We start from the raw sequence: 24,026 nt of genomic DNA, 5'->3' as shown, positions 1-24,026 counted from the left end.
CGCTTTCAGAGTGGCACCGCAGTGTCTATGAACAAACACTTGAAACTCTGCAACACAGCTAGCGGATATGTGCTGCTCCAGCTGCAGCTAGCCAATAAAGCACTAAATACATTGACAGTCAGTGTCAGTTTAGTCTCAGAAAGCAGAAAATAAAAACAGCTGAAAGCAGAAATAAGATTAGGTCTAGAGCAACACATCAGCACTGATACTTAACACTGGTATGTCAATAAATCAGCAATACTCCAACGTACCTCCAATATACTGACAGACTTAAGGGGTGAGAAGACGTGTGAAGGCAAAGCCGGTCAATGGTAACGATAATGGCACGTCCATTTGGCTGCGTTATTGTGCGCTTGGTTGTTATTCAAATACGCACGTAAACGGTTTGCAGTGTAATTTTTTCCTTTTGTCACATTTTTGTGAAAGCCTTTCTAATCAATGAAATAACAGGTCTCGTGCATCTTTTGTTGTGGATGTGAAATAAATAAATAAATAAATAAATAGCGAAAGTCAAAATATCAGGCCAAAACGTTTTGGACAAATCCACACAGGAAAAGGTCAAATATTCAGTTTCCAGAATAAAAATATTGGCATTCATATCAGTAGGTCTGATTGGTGATTCTCTTCTCTCTCAAACTGATATTGGTCCCAAAAATCTCATGTCGGTCAAGCTCTAAAAAACTCCTTGCAAGCAAAACGACTACAGATGACCACGCGTTGTTCATATTGAATATGGAGGCATGTGAAAACGTCAAATCAGCATATCTACAAACATATGTACCTGTATTATTTCTGAAGCACAAAACAAGCAATTTTATTGCACTTTCAGGTTGAACCCACTTGCATAAACACACTTTCGAAAGTAGCATCACTGATCCACTTCGAGTACTGAGTAGCATCTAAATTTTTGCCTTAGCAATGCTTACACTGCAGAAGGATGTATGGGTTGATACCTATATGTATTTTGTCTAGGAACACACAATAACATCATATATGCATAATAAATTGCTTTAAAAGAAAAAAAAGAGCAGACCTTTTACACAACACTCGGTTACGGTGCTAACATTTCTGCATTTTATTCATTTTACTGCATGTGTAAACCTTTAAAAACAAAATGTCATATTTCTCTGTAATGCTAATCGAGGCGTAACCTCAATTTCTACACGTTATACATTTTTATGAATTGGTATAAGCATTAGATATGTAAACAAACAAACAAACAAACAATAATAGACATCAGTTTCCATATCGCTGTATATGCATATCGCTGTATATGCATCCATACAGACACCGGTATCGGGTAACAGCCCGATACCGTGCTCATTTACTCGTACACAAGCTCATTAAAATGCACCGAGCTGATATCATGTGCTACCTGCTGCAGCTCTGTGTTTCTGCTCAGTACTCAGGTGTGAGGATGTCATTTTAAATGAAATAGATTATTTTAAATTTTTCATAGACAGAGCCGTCTTTTGAGGCTGCGTTTTCACATAGCACGTCAATTGGACGAAGCGTTTTCGTACAGTCTGAGTATATAAATCATAGGCTTTGTCTGGACATGATGGTCTAACTCCAAAGAACAGTGTGAGTCACCAAAAAAACAAGCTTTCTGAAATCACACAGTGTACGTCTGCCTTTAGAGGACATTCAACTACAGCTCAACCAGCCGGTCAGTACACTCTGGACGTAAAACTCCATAACACTCAGCTGCATTAGGCTCGGATGCAATTCCTGCTGTCCTTGGGCTACAGAAACTGTTTGAAAGAGACGGATGAGGAGCATGAGAGAAAACTATGAAACGTACTTTCAGTTACAGCTTCACAGAAGCACTTTTCTGACATGGAGCAAAATCCGCTCTTCTCCACTGCAACGCTACTCAGCTAGATTTAAAAGACTGAATTTTTAAAAAAGGTACACTGTGCTCATTTACAATAGCAACTAATTAATTCCAAGTAAGTCACTCAGTATAGTATCAGAATCAGTAACAGCAAATACTAAAAAAACCACATATTCGTACTCTGTAGTATCAACGCCTCCTCAACTGCATCTGTGATTTTGTCCATATCATACAGACCCAGTTTCTAACCTACACAGTGTCTCCAAACAAAGCTCGTCTGAGAAATACTAAGCTGAACATCCATTTTCACACATCTCCACTGTAACCTCATTTTCTCAGTGAGGGTCTGCTGGCACAGAAGCCGAATTTCCTGATCCTCACAGCCAGACACACACTTCTGCTGAGGGGCATCAGCCATGCCTGAGTGGGCCGTCAGCAGCGGACACACTCCTCAACAGCACACACACACACGAACCACGCAAAAGGCAACTCAGCCGCTTCCCGCCCAAGGAGCCTTCATAGGACGGGCGAGAGGTCAAAAGGTCATGTTATAATGAAATGAAGAACACATCACGCAAGTCTGGAACATTCAATTATTCATTCTCCTCTAATTAAGAGCAATGACTACACAAATTGCCCCAGTACACTAATGCACACGTGCATACAGGACAGGATACTCCCAGTCCCGAATGGAAAGATCCAAATCAACTCGAACGAAAAGCAAAATGCTCCGGAGGACAGACAGCAAACTGCCTGACAATACTACCTCGAAGAGGAAGAGGTAATTTCGTCTGAATCCATGCATATGTAATCACCGGCATGACCCTTGGGCTCTTGTCTTCCACTGCGCACACAGCCTGCACACTAAAATTCAAATGAAGCCTTGCTGAATTCTTACATGAAGCTTAGGGAGACAGCAGGAGACATGGTGCGTTACGATTCGCCTCACCAGCGCAGCAGTGAGGGAGGAACGGAGGTGCTATTGTAAAGAGAGGAATGATTTGTAGGGATTGGCAATAGGTTTATATTTATTATCATGATAAATCACATCTCATTATGGCTTTCTGAGCATATTGTGGATATCGTCAGTACTTCAAGAACACTGACCAACTTCATATTTCATTACAAAGAGAGCACAATTACTGATTTAGTGTAGCACAGTATGCGAAATAAATAATAATAATAAAAATACAGTTTTTAATAGCATTTAGGTGAAGTGATAGTGGTACTACTGGGCCTTTTTTCCTCTGTTCCAACACCAAATCTCAGAAAAACCTAAATACTGTATACTTCTTGTATACCATAGTTTCATGAAACATGTATAGTGATATTTTTGCCATATCGCACACCTGTAGCAATACGGGGAAAAAAAAATCAGCATTGTGATTGAAGATATTTTCATGATATGATGATTTTTATTTTCTGAGATTCACAAACGACAAAATGTTCCAACAAAACCGCAACGCCAGACTTTAAAAGATGTTTTTCTTTACAGAAATCATCTGGTAATAAATGCATAAAATAAGAATTGTATAACAGGCTAATAACTATACAGCTACTTCTTACAATGCCGTTATTATACATTGGGTAAAATGGGTAAAAATCTCTATTTTGATACAGGCTGTTGTTCAGAGATCCAAAAGTAGATGTACTCAAAAAAGTGTGTCATGGTGTAATTTCTCACATACCATCATTTTGCGCATGCTACCACAAAATTTCACAAAATTGAATCGAATAAAACTTCAGCTACAGCTACAGTCATAAGCAGAAACCTACCAATTCTACTAGCATGATCAGGTTCTCATTTCAGTTATTATGACACAAATAAAGACGGTAAAAAATAAAAAAGCTCTGCTACAGATAAGACAGAAATACACAGATTAGTCACGCTGCCTCTGAAGGGACTGGCAGCTACAAGTGAGCTCTAGTAGCCGCTTCGTTTCCTGAGGAACCGGAGACACGCAAAGAAGTTTCAGAAGCATCACTGCAGAGGATTAACTTAACGCAACGAACACACACGTGTTTCATGCAGCGTTAAGGACTGCTATGCATGGGTCCATGCTGAAAAAAGAGGCCCATACGGCTGCTTTTGAAATCTTTTGTGCAATTTTCACTCATGGTGGTGTCAGGGTTACATCCTGTAAGGGCGGGGCGGTGAGGGGGGGGGTCGCGTGACTAAAACAGTTACTTGTGCCAGGAAGCTTCATAAGGCAGACGGAGAGTAGGATGTGGCAATTTATTGTATAACACTTGCAAAGTACACTAAAACATGCTTAGAGCAGCTTTTGCAAGCAGGAAGAAAAAAACTGGACTCCTATAGCGTTCTCACGTAAGAAAATAAATAAAATCAATAAAAACAACATTTTCACCTCAATAGATCACTACTGCATTCTGACAGTAGGCCATAAATAGTGGTGGGTGATATATCTATACCAGCACTGATATTAATGTCACAAGACAATATTGGTTTTTTACTTTAACGGCATCGCTAGATAAAGAGGGCCATATCCATGACACATTTGATTCCATAAAACAGCAATATCTCTGTTGTCATTTGATAAAAATACACTTTAGTAACTTTAAAGAGGAGCTGTCTATTCCAGTATTCAGCAATACTGACATAAAACAATCTGGTTTTCAGTTTTAGGAATATTCTATATTTTAAGTAATATATGGTTGATAAAAAAAATGCATCATCAATGTTATTATGACCTTAAAATAGTGGTGTTCGTCTTGCCAAGTGGTTTGTTTTTTTCAAATTCGTGAGATACATAAAGTGTGTAATAGGCTGGGTGCTACATATTGTTTTAATAGAACTCTTAAATGCACATTTATGTAAATGCGGTTACTGCAAGGATCCCTTTGGTGTCATTTTAAGAGACAAAACAAAACTAAATAATCCAACCAAAACAAGGGCCATGTCAGGGTTGTAAGACAGCGCTCAGGAAACGTGAGATAATACACCATTAAATGATGGCCTAAATATATTATCCAATATACAAGGATAAATTGGTAAATAATGATGTTGGACTTTATCAGCAATGCTCTTCACTAGCCACAAATTCATCGGTTATCCCTTAAAAGAAAGAAAATAAACAAATAAAAAAATTCAGCAGTACTTAAACATCCCCCTCTGCTCTGAACGAGTACAGCGAATAGCTGCCCTCTTCACGCTAATGTAAGAGCAGCTCCTGCAACTCAAATCCACAGCAAAAGAAGCGGCTAACGGGTCTCAGATCTCCGTAAAAGCACACCTTAAAAAGCAACTGCAGTCCACTAAACATAGCCTTGTTACACACAGCTGAATTATTCATCACGTAAAACATTCATAATGGAACGGTTGTAGCTTTAAATAGCTTTTAATTTCTGTCTTGCAACTCAAATGGTCCTTTAAAATTGCGACAAAAAGGACCATCTGGAAAACTGCATTACTGCATTTACCAAGACAAATGTGCAAAGACAGTTTTGCAGATGAGGAACTGAGCAAATTCTGCAACAGTCTGCCGATTATGTCACCACAATTACCACCAAACTTTTGTTACAAACACAGAAATGTATGTAAAAGTAGACAATCTTCCCACCTGGGCCCAAAAGATACAAAGGTCTTAGACAGGGGCTAAAAATACAGATTTCCTACATTAACTGATATAAATTTTATACTCATTTTTAGATTACAATTTTATACTCCAGTAGTTTTACTTAAACAGTACTTCGCTGATTCAAATGACGGAACGGTGCTTTGCTAAGTCAAAAGAACTGAAACTTCACCACATCGACTCTCTACACCAATCCCATTCGGATCTATGATAATCTTGCTCTAATTTGGTCAACACAAAGTTTAAAATGTGAGCCAAATTTCTTCATAATGGAATGAAAACAAGATGCTTTCCATCTTTCATTTTTATGAGGTATTCAAATTGTATTGATCTATGTATCAGCACACAGAACTAACTCAGTAGACACACCACAGGTACCTCCAATTGGAATCAGGCTAGAATGGATGACAAAACAAAAACAAATACAGTCGCAAACGGCGATTTGCGGGGACCAAGCATGTTTAGGCCACAAACCTCCTCGGGTACATGTCAGTAAAGATTCATACACACCTCTCTCTCTCTCTTTATTACATATATATACATATATACACACACACACACACACATATACAGCCTTTAATGTTAAAATGCTGCAGTAAATGGTCCTTATCTATCATATGTTAAGCATGACAGACTTCACATCAAAGTTTTGGGGGGTTTTTTAATGGCATTTCTATCAAAACACCTGACCAGCTCATCTGTAGTCTAAACTACTGACAACCATAACAAAATGCCAAAATATTAACAGTCCACACGTACAAGCTTACACATTTAGAATAGACCAAATCCGAATGTGTGTAAACATGAACGTTGGCTCTACTTCCAGGTGGACAAAACATACAGTCAGCAGTAGAAGCTGCTCGTTTTAAGCAGCGGTAAATACAAACAGAACAGACTGAGCCAAAATATGGTCAATAATAGTAAACTACTGTTGTGTCTAAGGCTGTAATGTCAGATATTTTGGGGGTAAACAGTCTCAATATGCCTTTAAGAAGTGTGAAGGTGCCCCACTTTTTTCACCATTATTGCTGAGAGACAACAAGAGAGGGAGAAAATAAAGGCAAACGTCTTAAGAAAACTGCCTTCTGCTTTATTCACCCACAGCTCCCCTAATTCTCCTTATTTTATGCTAAGTTTAATTTGAAACCGCTAAAAAATGCCGCCGTGCTTTGGATCTCCACCGTCCTTCAATGTGAATTTGCCGCAGTGAAAAAGCACACTAAACTGAGCAGCCAGCTCCCCTCATCCTCGTCTACGGCCAGGAAACAGGATCAGAGAGTGAGCTAAGATGTATACCCAAAGATACTGGTTCAGGTTCAAGGTTTTCATGTTTTCCATGATAAAGCTGCTAAAACTAATCCGAAACCCTGAATGCATGGTTAGTTTGGCGCTAATGTAACAGCTATTAGCATCATAGCAGATAAAATAAAGGTTACTTAAAAAAAATGTTTTTTCATTAAACGCTGTAGTGAAAATGAATGGAGTCCAGTGCAGTCCAGTTAGGGGTGAAGTTATCAGAGGAGAAGATCAGTGTAAAATAAAATTTAACAGCACCAGAACAGCTTTAATAGCACACAGGTTTTCTCCAACAGACTGGTCAAAAACTCAAATTAGTACCAGGATTGGTACAAAATCCTGCTGCATCAGTCCGGCGCTTCCAGTGTTATCCACCCGTTTTTTTTGTTGTTGTGAAATTATGTTGATATGTAAGCAATACAGCAGGAACAATTTAGCAGCAGCACATAAAGTAACAACAGGATTTGTTGTTAAATATTGCGCAATATTTAACAGAAGCCATGACTAAGCCGTCATCTGTTTCCTAAAAAAGCTATATTGCTACATAGTATACACTGACTAGAATAAACAATCATTTAGTTTTATTTTTGCCATTATATGCAGAACACACGATGTGACAGAACAAAAAGGATCCCATTTTGATCTTGCATAAATGCATAACTGTCATGTGATGTGTCGCATTAGTGCTCTAGAACACTAATGAGAATAGCAGTACTGGCCAAAACAACCATACAATCGCAACAAGCTGCCCCTATTGAGTTTAGTAGCCCATTCAGTAGCTGGTCTACTGCTTCTCAATCAAACTGCTCTACTTACAATCAGTTGTTCTTCAACCAAGGCCAAAAACTGTGCTCTGAGAGTATCAGTCAATCTCGAATACTCACGTTGAACGCTGCGTGCCTGTGCGCCCGTATGCCGAGTCACAGGTGTTCATGCATCCAGATAAACCATAAGTGGCCCTGCAGGGTGTACACTGCAGCGCTGCAACATCCTAAATCACTTTTAACTGCAAATAATCTCAATTACAACACTGAACTTACACTTTAAGTGTAACAAACTTTGTTTGTAATCTCTTAATCTCAATCAAACCATTCACACCCTAGCCAAGGTGTCAAACTCAACTACTAAAAGGGCCATATGATAAAATCTCAACAAATCTGTGGGCCAGCTTTTTTATTTATTATTTTTTATTTTATTTTAACATTTTGCCAGGATCACAACTGGCAATAGTTTGTTCAAAATATGCTAAAACTACAACCATTAAAAACCAGGCACTGAATACCTGAACGATTCAAATCTAATTTGCTAAAAAAAAAAAAAAAACAATATTTAATATAAAACGATAGATTACGTTAGCTGCAGATCACAGTTAAACCTCTTTAAACGCCCCCAATGTACAGCAGTCGCCTGATCGACACCAGTCAACTTTTTTTTTTTCTTTTGTTTTGTTTTTGTGGTGCTGTCCCATAGACCGTTGTTGGGGAGGGGGTGGGAGCACACATTATGATCCTGTGCACGCTGGGAACGGTGGTGCAGCTCATAGTGAGACAGGCTAATATTATATGAAAATTTAAATAATTTGACCCAGGTCACAAACACCAACACATTTACCAGCCTACTGTAGTTTAGCACCACTCATTCATACTAAAGTTTAAAAGCCTAAACTGCTTTTGAATGAGGCACAATATAGCACTGCCATTCAGAACAGAGGTCATTTATCCATCAGTGTTAAAGGTGCAGAAATAAAAACAACCTGTTTAAGTCTAAAGGTTAATTAGAGGCTGGAAATTAAGCATGTAAAATTGATGATGGCTAGTTTTGGTACATAAAACCACACAAACGTTATAAGTACACTTCAGGGGGAAAAACAGAACTGTATGAGTTAACTGTATGCATATGTATATATGGAGCCTTACAAGTTGGTCGAAATGCGGCAACCCTGATTAAAACGCATATGCGGTTCCAGCAGCAATTTCAATAAAACCAATGACATTTTGCCAGCACGGCTCTTGAATTTCAGATGCTGCAACTGACCGTTCGGAAAATACTAAAAGCCGTTGACATAAACGCCCTGAAAAACAATATCTGCCTCACAAACATAAGCCTGTTTCTATTTACAGCAACAGAGGAGTGTGGGAGTTTGGCAGTGATCAAACACGTGGGCTTTATTATGGGATGTGCATTTAATGGTCATGGCAACGCAAATAAAAGGGGAACAAACGCACATATGCACACAGACACTGCCACACACCCATAGACACTGCTGATAAAAATCTGCTGCTCACTTGCAGGTCTAAATGGATGGCAGCCATCCCACAGCACAAACAAAGGCCTCTGTAATCAGCAAATAATAGCCTACATGAGAGTTGTGAGAGAGAATAATCCTGTTCTCCCTCATTCAATATGCCGCCCCCCCCGCACCCAAGTCCACCCAAGCTCCATTAAAAAGAGGAAAAATAGAAAATAACATTCAGTCTCGCACCTTGTTTTTAATCTCTTCAACTGCTAAGGCCAAGATAGGATGCACAAATTGTTTTTAAGAAAGAAAATGAACATATATTGTGGGAAAAACATTTCAAGGAACGAGTGTGGTAGTTCTCTCAGCAAGAAATGACTGATCAAACACAGCAAGCATGAAAAAAAAATAAAAAAATTCGACAATCGACAATCTGCGGTTTGATGAACAGGTCGCCTTCACTGCTAGAGAAGTACTGCCAGACCCAGACATGTCTTCAGAAACGTGCACAACAAGCGCAGCACACTGATGTTATCGAAAAAACCCTCCCCTTATAACCACAAACTGGTTTTATGCACTGCTATACCAGGAAATGGCAAGTTCAAAACAAGCTCTGACTCACAACGAATCAATGGCACTAGGAGAATTTACAGGGCTCGGCATGGAGCCAGAGAGGAAGATTACCACACCTGTCCCAACGTACGCTGGTGGAAAAACACCCAACCCACGGCTTTTCAATCAAGGCCGTGCAGCATGAAGAAAGTTTCAGTTCGGCCAGACTACCGCACAATCTCTGTTGACACACTGGCCTCATTTGTCTACACCACAGTTCATCTCTCAGGCCCTAATGAGCAACATCAGAGCCACATGAATTAGCTTTAGCATCCAAAAATCAGACTGACCACCACTGTAACGTCCATGCAGATTACACCAAAGCGTCAATACCAAACGTAACTGGTTCTGACTTTAAACTGTTATTTAACTACTGCTAGTTTACATGTTACGAACCAGTAGAAAAAGGGCCACCTGCAATGGCTTTAGCATCACTAGAACGTCTAGCATGCAGACCACACCAGAGCACCAATACTGATTCTTTTTTATTGATTACTTACGATAACTTTCGTTCTATCTATGCTATGTTATTAAAATACATAACTTTGAGGCCGCATGTATTGACGTGCATCCAAAAATAAGTGTGAGAACACAATGTTTACAGCAAAACTGTCTCATGTCCTATATATTGTTTCTATTTTACATGTTGAGAACACGTAAAGGTTCAAAAGGTTTGAAAAATCAATTATTCCAAATAAAAAACACGCATGCATTAGCTTTAGCATCCAAAACCCACTCGTGTAACCCATCTGTGCACATCCACACCATGCCGTTTTATTGCCGTCCCATTTATGCTGCTATTTTTCTTGTTGCGAACATAAACAAAATTAAAATCAGTCACTTCTTTCCAGAGAATAGGCCACCTATGAACGATAGTCCAAAAAAAGGAAGAAAAAAAAAAAAGCTGAGTAGTGTGAACGATGAGCAGAGCTCAAAGGAGGTACTTTAAGCCTTTGTGCTATATACTCGGCACTGAGCCGCTGGAAAACAATGAAGTGTCAGAGCCCCACGGTGGCCCTCCTCTCTTTGGTCTTTAGTTAGGTGGGCTTTTCAGTCACGCACAGGCACTGGGCCCCCTCCCCCCTTCCTGTCGCCGCCGCATTTCAATGTAAATGGGCCGATTGAATGGCTGCAGCTGCCCTATCAAAAGGAGAGCACTGCTAAAGGACCCAGTGATTGAGATTCAGCCAGGCTATGCTCCCTTCCCCACCCCCACAACTCTCCACAACAAGCAGAGGAGAGGAGGAGGAGAAGGAGAGGATCTGTCAGCCAAATCAGCGGCCTACAGGAAATTCTGGTTGGGGTACATGGCGAAAACAAGCGCGCGCTGAACGAATCTGAATTGAAAACGGCCTCAGATCACTCGATGGTTAAAAAAAGGGTTAAAATTTACCTTTCCGATGAATCGGCAGCGATGAGCTGGCAATTTACATGTGTATTTTCATTTCCTACTGCTCTCTCACAGTAAAATTGCCTGACATACAACCATTTATATGCATCATTTGTCACATTTGTTCTTAAATAAAATCTTTTTAAAGGCTTCCTAGTTTTAATAAAGTATTTTGAAAACTCTGAAAAGCCAAATAGTTTGGTTAACCCCTTAAAATCCTGGCCTTACTACATAGTACAGCTTATTATTACCTATTAGTAACTACACAGACTACAACGCAAACTACACTCTTAAAAATTATGGTTTGTCAAAGGTTCTTTCGCAAAGAAAATGGTTCTATATGATACTATGAACACTTAAAGAACCCTTAGCATGACTAAAGGGTTCTTTGCCTTGTTAAACGGTTCTTCAGATTGATGTAGAATGTGCTGTATGTGGTTCTATTTGGAACCTCTTTGATGAGGGTTTTATGTAGCACCCAAAAGGGTTCTTCTACTGTTACGATGTCAAACTTGTAACAATAGAAGAACCCTTTTCGGTGCTATGTAGAACTTTTTTCAAAAAGGTTCGCCATCAATCTGAAGAACCCGTTTACAATTCAAAGAACCATTTAACTATGCAGAGGGTTCTTTGAGTGTTCATGGTTCTATATGGAACCATTTTCTTTACTAAAGAACCCTTAAAGAACCATCAGTTTTTATTCTTTTGTTCAAATGTGCAGCTCCGCTGTTCTTAGGTTACAGACGTGTGCGGTAAAACTTTGGGCCTGCCGGTGGGCCCTCGCCATTAAAGGGGTAAAGCCCATTTTTATTGTCTTGCAAAAAAAAAAACCCCAAAAAAAACATTTCATCATCAAAATAAATAGTATATCGCTGAAAGAAATTTTTTGTCGTTTTTAAGTTTTTGACATAACCTGAAAATGCCTGTTGCTCTTTACATTGTGCGTTCTTTTTCAGATGAACGGACTAAAAGAAACGTCCCAAAATGACTTGGAAATAAAAGTCTGGTTCCATTGACTTACATGACAAGTAAAGTAGGTTTTTTCCTTCTCCTGTGAAGTTACCATTTTGGAGATACAAGGTTTTCTTCTGACAACAGCGATATACTGCTTGATTCCTCAGATAATTAATAGTGACAGCCCTATGGTTAGGGTAAATTCCAGTTCTGCAGCATTCTGTCAGAACGGCGAAACAGCCAGAAGACGTATGAAACATTTAGTACCGAGAGGCCGTTCTCAGAGTTCAGCCTGCACTCACTGCAGAAAGGCAGAAGACATTCCTGAAAACCTCCAACATTTAGCAGTATAGAGAAACATGACTGCGATAAATATTTTAGCAAAGCATCTTCACAGAAAAATGTGATAATTAACTACTGTTGGAGCATCTGCACAGGCAAAAAATGACCAAGTAGAAAAAGCAATTAAGTCGCACGAGCTGGGCCCATGAGGTGTTCATCTGCAAACGTTTTAGTAATTGATGACTCTCAGAGGCTGCGTTCACATTACCAGGCTGAAGTGGCACAAATCTGATTTTTTGCCCTAATGTGACTCAGATCTGGTGTTTTCAGGGCTGTGTGGACACAAATCTGATCTTTTCAAATCAGACCTGAGCCACTTTCATATGCTGTCCTAGATTGGATACGTATCCGATTCGTGGCCATGCGACCTTAATGTGAAGCTCAGATCGGAATTCATGTGCTTTTTTTCCCACTGCGTGTGCTCCATCATTCAGCGTTACCATGGCAGCAGCACCGAACAGACGTTAAAGCCTGTAAACGGTGGAAAAACACACACATCACCTTCGCTCTAATAATGAAGCTGAGAGCTGATCAGAGTTAATTATCTTCTCAGCGAAGCTCGTTCTGCTCGTTAGTTTGTGCTGATGATGCACGTGATTCATTCACGTGACGTTACTGAGTAGGATGTGTTCATGTGGGTCATTCGGGACGCCGGTTCGTTCACATTAATGACAGATTTGAGTCACTTACCTAAACGAGTGTGAACCATCATGTCAGAGAGATCGGATTTGAGCAAAAAAAAAAATCGGATTTGAGCAACGAGGCTTGTAATGTGAACACAGTCATAGCTTCGTTGGCTGCAGCCTTGACCGATCTGCATTTTTTTATATAAGTAAAACCAAAGCAGGAGCAGAAATGCTACCAGCTATCAAATATCAAGCCAACACCGATAGGATGAACGCTACGTTGATATCGGTGAATCATTCGATTATCGCCCAGATCTTCTCACTACACTGCAGTGTAACATCTCTCTCTGCTTCTCTGTTATGAACACCCTGCGCACCACACATGGATAATACATCACTGAGGCTTCAGCACATCCAATCAAAACAACTGTTGTCTCCAGGCCCCCCCTCCCTCAAGCTTCTCTCTGTGATCTCTTCCTGGCTTACTTCAGCCCACGCAAGAGAAGCTGCAATCTTTGGCCACAGCACACAGACACGCTACTTACTCAGTGCTAAGGTTCAACAGAGCAATAGGATAAATGTAGAGGCAGGATGTGAGAAGCAATACTCTTCACCAACCTCTCTCTGCCTCTTTAAGAACATCCTGCATTTTTGTGCATGTTTTTTGTAGTGTCAGTACTCGACTACTGACATTGCCATTCAGGTATTTGTTTATTCACTGCAGTGCACCACGAAAAATGAGGGAGAAAATATACAAAGCAACAATTCTGTGACAAACTATTAGGTTTTGAAAGGCTCTAAAGGAAATACTGGGCTGAAAGTTTAATCAATTTTAGGCTATTTTAATCATAAACGATTAACAATGTTGTCTCAAGTTAAAGGGGGAATTCAGCTTAGCAACTATACAGATGAGTTAGACCAGTCACAAGCCAAAAAACAACCATGTGTAGTGACATCACAACCACAGCTAAGTGGCGGTCTGGCACACTATGTTGAGTGCTAAAGCCTCAAGGTCTTCTCTGCCAAAACAACAAGTCCAGATATTAATTTATAGAAAACAAAGTCAATTTGAATCGCAGTTACAATGTTGGTCAGAAAAACTGAAATTAGATATTTCCCCTAAATCGTTCAGCCCTCGTGCGACAGTTTTGCTCTTATTTAAAAGTAAATACATCATATTCTGTCATAACTAGGAACGCAGAGATACAGAAACTGTGGACTAGTGTCACTATTCAATATTTTTCACGTATATATTGAGGGCAATGTCAAAGTCGATGCATAAACACTTGTCAAATGCAGAAATTGAGATGGATCCACTTAGATGAGCATTACAGAGAAAGTAGCCCAACATCTAAACATCAGTCTCTTCCTAAGTACAATAAATAAATCTTCAAATATCGGTTATATATACTCTGATATGACCATACATCACTATTTACAATCAAACTTGAGTGCCTAAACATGAGCAAGTTGGCAAGAACACATTGTTTAGTTTGTGATTATGAAATCTACTGCAGCTGTAAGCAGGCAAACAACTATAGCTGACCATTAACCAAGTCCAGAAACAGTGAAAAGACATTTCTCTATCCCCACTGTTACCTCAACAACCTACCATGCTAGCACAACATTAACTGATGAGAAAATAACTGGCAAAACCTCCCAAGTCATCACCATCTGCCAGAGCACTGTTAGCTCTAGTGTTATCATTTGCTCATTAGCTCAAGCAGCCTCCATCACTCAGCCTTATCAGACACAAAACCTATTAGTTTAACCCGGCAGTGATCTTAGAAGACTTTACTTGGTTACATTTTCAAACATACACCTGTATGTGTTGTTAGGCTTTCCTTTCCTTTAGGCCTGCTGATACCAGTACACCAGTTTACCCTATTTTTGTATTGTAAGCTACAACACATCAATTGTTGTTGCTCTAACTCTCACGGATACACAAATATCAAAATAAGCCAAAAAAGCAAAGCCCTAATAAACAACCTCTCTACTTTCTTTCTTTTCGTATGTCACAGCCTTTGCCTTCAAGTAAACATTTATGAGCCACAGAGATATGATTCATTTCAAGAGGGCTGATACTGAAAGATCAAAAACACTGGGTGAAATGTACGTTGAGCAAAAAAAAAAAATGCAGCAAAGCAGAGAGGAGAGCAGAGCAGTGGAGAGGAGAGCAGATGAGAGGAACAGAGGAGAGGAGCAGAGAGAAGCATCTCCTTTGATGTATGAGAGTCAGGGAGAAATGTTATCAAAAGCACTGCAGTGGAAGCACAACCTGTGCCCAAGAGATGAGGCATCAGACAAGCGAAACCTTCAAACCTCCAAATCAAGTGGCCCCGTCCCAGAGGTACGAGAGCGAGGCTGCTTTTTCTGCTCGCTCGCCTGCTTGCACGCATGCATGTGTGCGCGTGTGTTTATGCGTGTTGCCAGGGGAAGGGGGGGAGATTTCAAAGGGGTTTTAAATGGCATTTGGCTTCCAAGGAGATGAGTGTGAGGAGGGGCCTATAAAACATTTAGACTGCAGGAGAGAAGTGAAACGTAAGAGACAGGAGCATTCCTGTTTACTGAGGCACCAGCGTTCAGCACTCAGGGAAGGGGAAGGCCAGAGGAAACCAAGAGAAAATAACTCACGTAAGAGCAATTGAACTGCACTGAACGCGAGGCCTGTGGCTGTCAGCGTGATGAGCGACTTACTGGATGTGAGTGCTCAATGTAGGGGTGGGCAATATGACCAAATGTTATCAATACTGTAATAAATTTCATCAAAATATACTTTTCATGCACTTCATGGCTTCGGTTAGTGCTTACAAAACACTGAACAACCACATGGATCATTATAGAGAGATTGTAAACAACAACTGTCGTGTAGCTTGCGCATAGTAACAAATAGCAAATCGGATATCCACCCATCATGTTATGATCACACTGTTTTCCTTCACTTCTGTTCCTGTATAGATCATTGTCCATTTTATCAGCTCCGCTTACTATATAGTAAGTAATTCCAGCAGCACTGCTGTGTCTGATCCACTCAGTCCAGCACAACACACACTAACACACCACCACCACGTCAGTGTTACTGCAGTGCTGAGAATGATCCACCACCCAAAGAGTACCGGCTCTGTGAGGGTCCATGGGGGTCCTGACCACTGAAGAACAGGGTAAAAGGGGGCTAAAAAAGTATGCAGAGAAACAGATGGACTACAGTCTGTAACTGTAGAACTACAAAGTGCACCTATATAGTAAGTGGAGCTGGGTGGTCATAAAGGAGGTGGTCAGAATGTTATGCCTGACCGGTGTATGACAATATTTATCGCTACTATGACAAATTACTTGACAATACATCACATGTACTTCAGCAAAACTGACCAACTGCATATTGTGATACATTCACAATAGTATCTCATACAACGTAAATATCTGGAAACAAAAGTATTTAACAGTTCATAAGCGACGCTGCCACCATTGACACAATGTTGGCACTTAGAGTAATAACTGTTTATATCTACATAGAAGAAAGCAAAGAAAGCAATTTTTTACGTGATCGATGCCATAAACATCAGCACGACTAAAAGACAAGCGACCCAAAAAAGGATAAGAGGGGTCCACGTCTGTCCGAGGCTATTTTCCATTCATAATCCTGAACTTAACCCCTTAAATGACCCGTTTTACCCCACACTTCTATAACCTAAGAGCAGCAGAGCTGCACACTTGAGCCAAAGAATAAAAACAGATGGTTCTTTAAGGTTTTTTAGTAAAGAAAATATTTCCATATAGAACCATGAACACTCAAAGAACCCTTTGCATAATTACATGGTTCTTTACATTGTAAAAGCGTTCTTCAGATTGATGGAGAACCTTTTTGAAAATAGTTCTACATAGCACCAAAAAGGGTTCTTCTATTGTTACAAGTTTAACATCGTAACAGTAGAAGAACTCTTTTGGGTGCTACATAAAACCCTCATCAAAAAAGTTCAGAATAGAACCACATACAACACGTTCTACATCAATCTGAAGAACCGTTTAATGAGGCAAAGAACTCTTTAATCATGCAAAGGGTGCTTTAAGTGTTCATAGTTCCATATAGAAACAATTTCTTTCCTAAAGAACCATTGAAGAACCATAATTTTTAACAACATTTTACATCATTGTAGTCTGTGTAGTTACTGAATAATAAGCTGTACTATGGAATAAGGCCAGGATTTTAATGGGTTAACCTGCCCCGAGAAAATCCTGCTTTGTGAGACAGACGCCTGGTGTATTCTGTCCATTCCTGGTTCTTAGCAAACTTCAGAAAAACTCAAACTAAAACTTTTATCTATATCTACAGATCATGAAATCTCCACTAGCTTTCATATTATGCTGTTACAGTCTTCAGTACGACAAAACCAGCATAAACGGTAATCTGCTCTGCTTTAAATCTGAACACGAATTTCTACTTAACCCTTCCACACAACATTATACGGTTCTGTTTGGTTTGCATGATACTACAGATGCACTGCACAATATCAATACATTCATGTACTTTTCGAGAACAGAACAATTACCTCCTATTCAAACACTGTGGCTAGCCTGTCGTCATTGTGGGATCATGTGCACTCCTGTTCTTGTATCTGTATGACGCACTATTTGCTATGCGCCGCACTGTCGCTACATGCTGAATGTTTACTTTCTGGACCTTCGTGTATGCATGTTATTATCATACACATATATGCATTATGACATATCATAACTGTACAAAGTTCAGCATTACAAAAAGCTACAGGAAAGTCATCACAAGAAAATTTGACAGACAACTTTAAACAGACAACTACGTAATTTCTTCTATAACTCTGCCCACATAACGACCACCACTAGCAGGCACACACATCACTATTAAGCGTAAGGCCTTGTTCACCCTGCCAACCCAAATCCAATTTTTGGTAAGTCCAGACAACATTTGGAGCTGGTTTGAAATGCGATTCCTGTCGGATTTCCACAGCTGCGTCCGTCCAGCTCTCTAGCCACTCAAATTGGATTTCAAAGTGTCTAAGTCACTCTCCAAAATTTCATTTAAGAGCTTGGAGGGTGAGATGATGCACCTCCATCTCTCCTGCATCCGTGTTTGCAATCTGCGTTACCAGAGTAGTTCCTGTTACTGACACCTACGCCGTTACCACAGCAGCCCACTGAGATAGGCTGGTGATGTCTGGACACACAAATCCAATCTGATCACTTGCAAAAAACAGTGCGTTGCGAAAGATCTGACTTGAGAAACAAATCCGATTTGCCTGCAGTCTGGCGACAGCTTAAGTGGTCCACAAGATTTGATTCTACAAGGTGACCATGTGATTTTAGTCCTACGTAAACAGGTCACAACTCTATTTATGGTAAAAAAGTATAAAAACCAGCACATATTACAGATGCATAATCATACAGGAATCATATCATATTGACAGAAACTGTTCAAACCGTTTACCAGCATCGGACTAACGAGTACATCTGAACAATAATTAAAACCAATATTCAATGCTTTGATTGCACAGCAGAACACTTAGAGAACTGAGCTACAATGCTAAATACGTTTTATTTTACTTTGCAGATTCACGTCATTTCAGGAAAGAGCGTTAAAATAGTGTTAACAAACGACGGGACTTCCACTGGGCTTAACAGTCAACGCTGATCAAATAAAATATACCTTGACTGGATACACCTGTCTATGTTGGTGGACAACACAATTTAACAAAATAACACTTGTAGCAAAGGCTACTCGGGGGGGGCTTAACTGCTTTTTCTTGAAGGGTGGTCCCTACACTCAGCCCAACCATGTAGCATGGCAAACTGCTTTACCACTTAGAAATCTAGCTACTGAACACCACTTATTTCTATGTATTCCCATCAAAAAACAAGCTATTATTCACTTTATCTGCCAAGTACACTGACAAACGTTTGTTAGGGGTTATGACACGCATAACAACGAGAAAATATAAATCAGTGGCAAAAAATACAATTGCGGAAATTATATTTACACAGTCATAGATAACCATACAGCTAGACTTAAATATATCTGATTCACTGTCATGATTTATTTTCTAAGAACATTAAGCAACATGCCTGAACGGCCTTCTACACAGCGAGGCATATTTAGGCAGCCACAATCACTTTCTAAACCATTATAAAATTGGCAGCTCAGCACAAGCAAAACTTCACCAAGTACAGCTCAGCACAAGCAGAGCTTCACCAAAAAAAAATCTTCTAAAATTAGTAAACTGGCTTGACTGCTGAGTCTTGGAAACACCCCAATTTCTCACAGCCAGAAAGGCAGAATTAATATAGGTGAAGCAAGACATAAGGTAGAGCAGAGCGGCAGCCTGAGACAGGAAAAGCGCTCTGAGAAAGTCCAGCTCCCAAAAACAGAGCTCCTGACCCCGTGACCTCGGCCAAAACTCCATTTCCTGTCTCTGCTGTGCACCACGGTGCCAGACAACAAGAGACGCTCCATCTTAAACACAACACAGATCAGGTACAGAGAAACGTCCAGGAAACCAACATACAAACCACTGCCCTTATGCATTGGGATAAGTCTTATTTGTTTATCCCACTGATAATCTGAAGAACAAGAGCTTCTATTGATAGACAGTATTAGCAGTACTGATATTGATACAGTTCAATATCAAAATATCTTCCAAACACATCACAAAATTAGATTAACTTTAATTTAGCATCAATAAAAGTTAACATGCTCCTGCTTTGGACTAGTATTCAGTGATAATGTCTCACAAACCTTGCGTAGTTATTTTAATTGGCTTATTTTTATTTTATTTCCTTAAAATGAAGCCAAAGGGAACCTTGCACAACACTGTAACTGTTAACTAGACACAATTACATTTTAAAGTGTTTGTTGAAGCAACAAACTGAAATGTAATTAAAGAAACTAGCCTAAAAACCAAAACAAACAAACAAAAAACAAACCGTATGGCAGCATAAACAGCACTACTGTTGCTCAATATCAATCAAGTATCACAACTGTTGACAAAACTGAAAAGCAATATCACGATACGCCAGTACGGATGATGTATCAGCCAACCCTAAGCATCTGTCTGGCCTAATGTTTTAAAGCCACACTATAATAACACTAAGCTTCTAAATCCTTAAGCGCTAAAAAGCAGGAAACAGGGTTGAGTCTCCTTTTGGTTGATGCTTATATACCACGCAGGATAACCTTTGGTGTAACTCTTCAGGGTAATTTCATGAGACGAAAACAAAAACAGTCCAATCAAAACAAGCTATATTAGGTTTGAAAGACATTCTTTTAGCACAGAGTCGTGGTTCTCAGGAAGCACAGGGTCATTAAGCTATTCATGTCTAAAGACTAGACGTAATACGATAAGAACCAATCCCTCAGAACTTGTTTGGTTCAGTCTAAAGAGACTAAATGTTGTACAGTTATATGTGGGATAAACTTCTAACAGTGTCCATTTGAATTTGTTTGATTACACATAAACTGAATACTATTTACCACAAACAACTTCAGACTTTCTACTGTTTTGGTAAAACTTACACAGCCAATAGAGTAAATCTAGTGTGATGACATTGACATACTTTTAGAAATATGGATGGATTGAAAAATATCTTCAGATCTGTGCTCAGGCAAGCTTAGAGGACATACGGACCACCGTACAATTGTAGATGTGGACATGAATGGATTAACCTGAGCTATTAAGCTATTAATGCTAAAATTATGACAACGATGTTATTATAAACCCAGAAAACATCCTGATATTTCAGTTTAACAACTCCACACACCACTACGGCAACGGTGAGGTGAACTATTTCGAACAAAAAACCAAAAAAATTCCAAAATCAGTGAAGTAGAGAGGATCGCACGCACTGCTGCGTCTACAGTGAGTTTCAGTGCTAACGCCCCGATGCTTGTAGGGGCTCAGTATCTGCTAGAAAGCACAGCTGGCAGCTTCACTGCAGTGTTTTTGCCTTTAGCTCACTGCACCAAGAGCTCAACTTCACTCAGTCTCTCTCAAGCAGGGCTCTCGCAATTACTCAGTTACTCAAATTAAAACACCAATATACTAAAACCGACCTTTTCAATGAATCAGCAATAATTAGTTGGCAGTTTTCATTATGATCATGCATATTTCACATTTCTCACACGGATCCCTCATGCAGCTAAAAACAGCCCACCCATTCATATGCATTTTGCCATGTACTGTCATAAACTTACTAATTCTCCTTCTCCCTGGAAAGTATTTTGGAGTATGTGACAGGCTCTGCATGGTTTGCTATTATCCAATTTGAGTCATTTCAATTGTTTGGACTTTCAAAACAACGGATCACTCAATGAATCATCAAATAATTGGGGTATATTACTCAATAACAAACATAACCAGCACTATTAAAACGTCCTGTTACTAATAAGCACCACAAATTCAACCATAAACGTTAAAAACAAGCCAGGCCATCGCCTTATTAATCAGCAGATCTAACTTGTAAACTTGACTCATCACCCCAATGCACTGAATCAGCATCTAGCAGCAACAAACCTACAAGAAATATCATCACAGCTTCCGTTCACACCATGCAGACCGTCACTGATTCAACATGCAAAATCTTAATATGTATGCCGTGAAAAGAAGGGCACAACAACAAAATCAGGCAACCATAAGAGAATGCACTCTGCTGAACCACTGCATCATTTCATAAAAAACCATTATGTTTTGCTGCCAAACCAAGAGAAGTAGATATAAAAACACAAACGATGGACGTGAGAGTGACCTCCAACATACTGTATACAGAAAAACTCGTAAATCTGCAGACATAACAAATATAACTCAATATAAACAAGGTACTACATACAGGCACTAACGTCATAACAGGCATCTAGAAACAGATGCACATCAACTCCTGTCGACACAGCATTAGCAATCTGAAATTACACAAGACTTGGTTTAACCTCACTAATGACCCGCAATACGTAATGTGATCTAACTGCACTTTCGAGTGGTCCAGCTCACCCCCCCCACACCATTTTGTAGACATACAACATCGCAGCATAAACTGACATCCTCTTCTGATGATTAATAAAAAGCACTGTTTATTTTCTGCAAGCTTAAAGGGGAAATGTTTCAAAATTTCTGTATAATTAGACGGTTAAAGGGTAAACAATGTCATTCAGAGGGGTTTGGTGTGAAATGCACTTTTCTAGAGAAGCTTAAGAGTCAGAACTGTTCACAGTGGTGGTGATGGGAACCAGACGTCCACCTATAAACGCTCCCTCACTTAAAGTTTGTACGTTAAATGATTATGAATACACTGAAACATTTCTATGATAATATTTTGCCATAGACGTGTTTATTAAACCCAGTCATGGTGGAGGAGTACATGTAGGGCGTTGTGAGGCAAAATAGTCCCTAAAGAAAACTATTTCTTCAGACTTCCCACTATTTTACCATCAACAACATTATGTAAAACCTCGTGTAGGTTCACTGATGGCCTTGCATAGTAAATAATATGGATATATTTGTGTTGTAGTCATGGTGACCCCTGGTTCCTATCACCACCACTGTAAAGACATCTGAGCCTCCACAATGAGCCGTTTCACACCAAACCACTCTGAACGACTCTGTTTACATCTCAGTGACCGGATTATGCAGGAATTTTGAAAAAACAGTGGAATATCCCTTCAAAATTACGTCTAATTTTCAGTGACCTCTTCAGATGTGGCGCGGCTCTCCGGCTACAGCATTCAGCAAAATCAACCCCTGACTATTACCGAAATGTAGTTAATTATTTTAGATTAAAAGCGGCTTTGGGGGAGGGAAAATAAACTCGCCCGCTAATCCACTTTAGCCATGCTGCTAACGAGCGTAGCATTTAGCAAAAAAATGCAAATGAAAACAGACGAGCAAAAAAAAACATCCACACAACACCAAGACGGCGGAGAACAGCTTCAGCTTTACTCACCTTCTCCAAATGTGAGCTACATCTACAGAATTATGCTCGGTATTCCCGCCCGATGCTCGACTTTCCCATTTGAGGCCTTCCCGATCAGCGCGCTAGAGTCCGCGGGCATCCGGGCCAGACGACACTCATCTCGGTCGGAACGCGCGGCGAGCGTCGGCGGTACTGCGGAGCACGGCTAGGCTAAGCTAAGCTAAGGTATGCTAAGCTAATTCCTGGCTGCCCAACCGACGAAACTCGGTCTCCTCAGCGGACGAGTCGGGAGAAAGATTACGAAACCTCCATGATTCGCTGTTTATTCTCGTACGGATGGACTGTTTATCGGCGGTAGACCCACGTCGATTTTTTTACAGCTCAGTGTGAATTCTGTGTTAAAAATAAAAGAAAATCCCCGGCAGGTTTTAATCCCCTCCGTGTCCGTCTTCTCTGCCCCAACCGTCTCAGGCGGCCTTTGACTCGAATGCTGCTGACGAGGAGCGGATGCAGGGAGGCGAAAGCTGGGCTCTGATTGGCTGGTGATCGTGGGCGGTCACTGCTTGGTTTGATTCCGCTTTGAGTTTTGCGCACTCGTATACTACGTAGTGTACACTAGTGAGAACACTAGAGTGAATCTGGTTGTTTACTACACACATTGGGGCTGAAACCGTTCCTATTTGAACAGATTGCAGCTCGGTTTGAAACGCTGTTGGCTCTACTGCACTCCTACTGTAGCGGAACCGTATTATGCCAGTTTAATTATAAGTATATTTTTAATCTAATGTTTGTTTCTTCTCTTTAAAATATATTGGTTGTAATCATGCTTCAGTCATGTTTTGATTTCTGTTCTCCCACAGCTTTTTAATATTTAATATGAATCATCTTTGTATTTCGTCATTTCTAAAGCACTTTGAATGACTGCAGTGTATGAAAGGTGCTAGATAAATAAACCAGCCTGGCTTCTACTTAAGTATCGTTTTGAAAGGTTGAAAGAATACTTCTCATTTATTCCAACAGATAGAAATCTTCTCGTTTAGACCTTCAAAGTACTCATTACAAATCTCTGTAAGGCCATGAAGAGACGTCTTTTACCCGTCAGTTGAGTTACTGTTTGTTGGGAGTTTTTTTTTTTTTATTGGAACATCAACTAAATTCGTAACAGCATAAAAATAGACTTATCACGCTGTTTTTTAGTAAAAACATTTAT

The 24,026-nt window shown here is 39.9% G+C and overlaps 1 protein-coding gene across 1 annotated transcript in view; it reads right to left on the bottom strand.

The window, feature by feature from the left end:
* ankrd11 (ankyrin repeat domain 11) overlaps nt 1–23,311 on the bottom strand; it is a 177,379-nt gene extending 154,068 nt beyond the window's left edge. The window contains exon 1 of the mRNA XM_036584434.1: nt 22,847–23,311. The gene's annotated coding sequence lies outside the window, so the exon portion shown is untranslated. The remainder of the gene's footprint in view (nt 1–22,846) is intronic.
* Between the last annotated feature and the right edge of the window lie 715 nt (nt 23,312–24,026).

This window comes from Colossoma macropomum, unplaced genomic scaffold (assembly GCF_904425465.1).
Source record: "Colossoma macropomum unplaced genomic scaffold, Colossoma_macropomum, whole genome shotgun sequence".
Classification (NCBI taxonomy): Eukaryota; Metazoa; Chordata; class Actinopteri; order Characiformes; family Serrasalmidae; genus Colossoma; species Colossoma macropomum.
The sequence above is the reverse complement of the archived record's forward strand: the minus strand, read 5'-3'. Positions and strand labels throughout refer to the sequence as shown.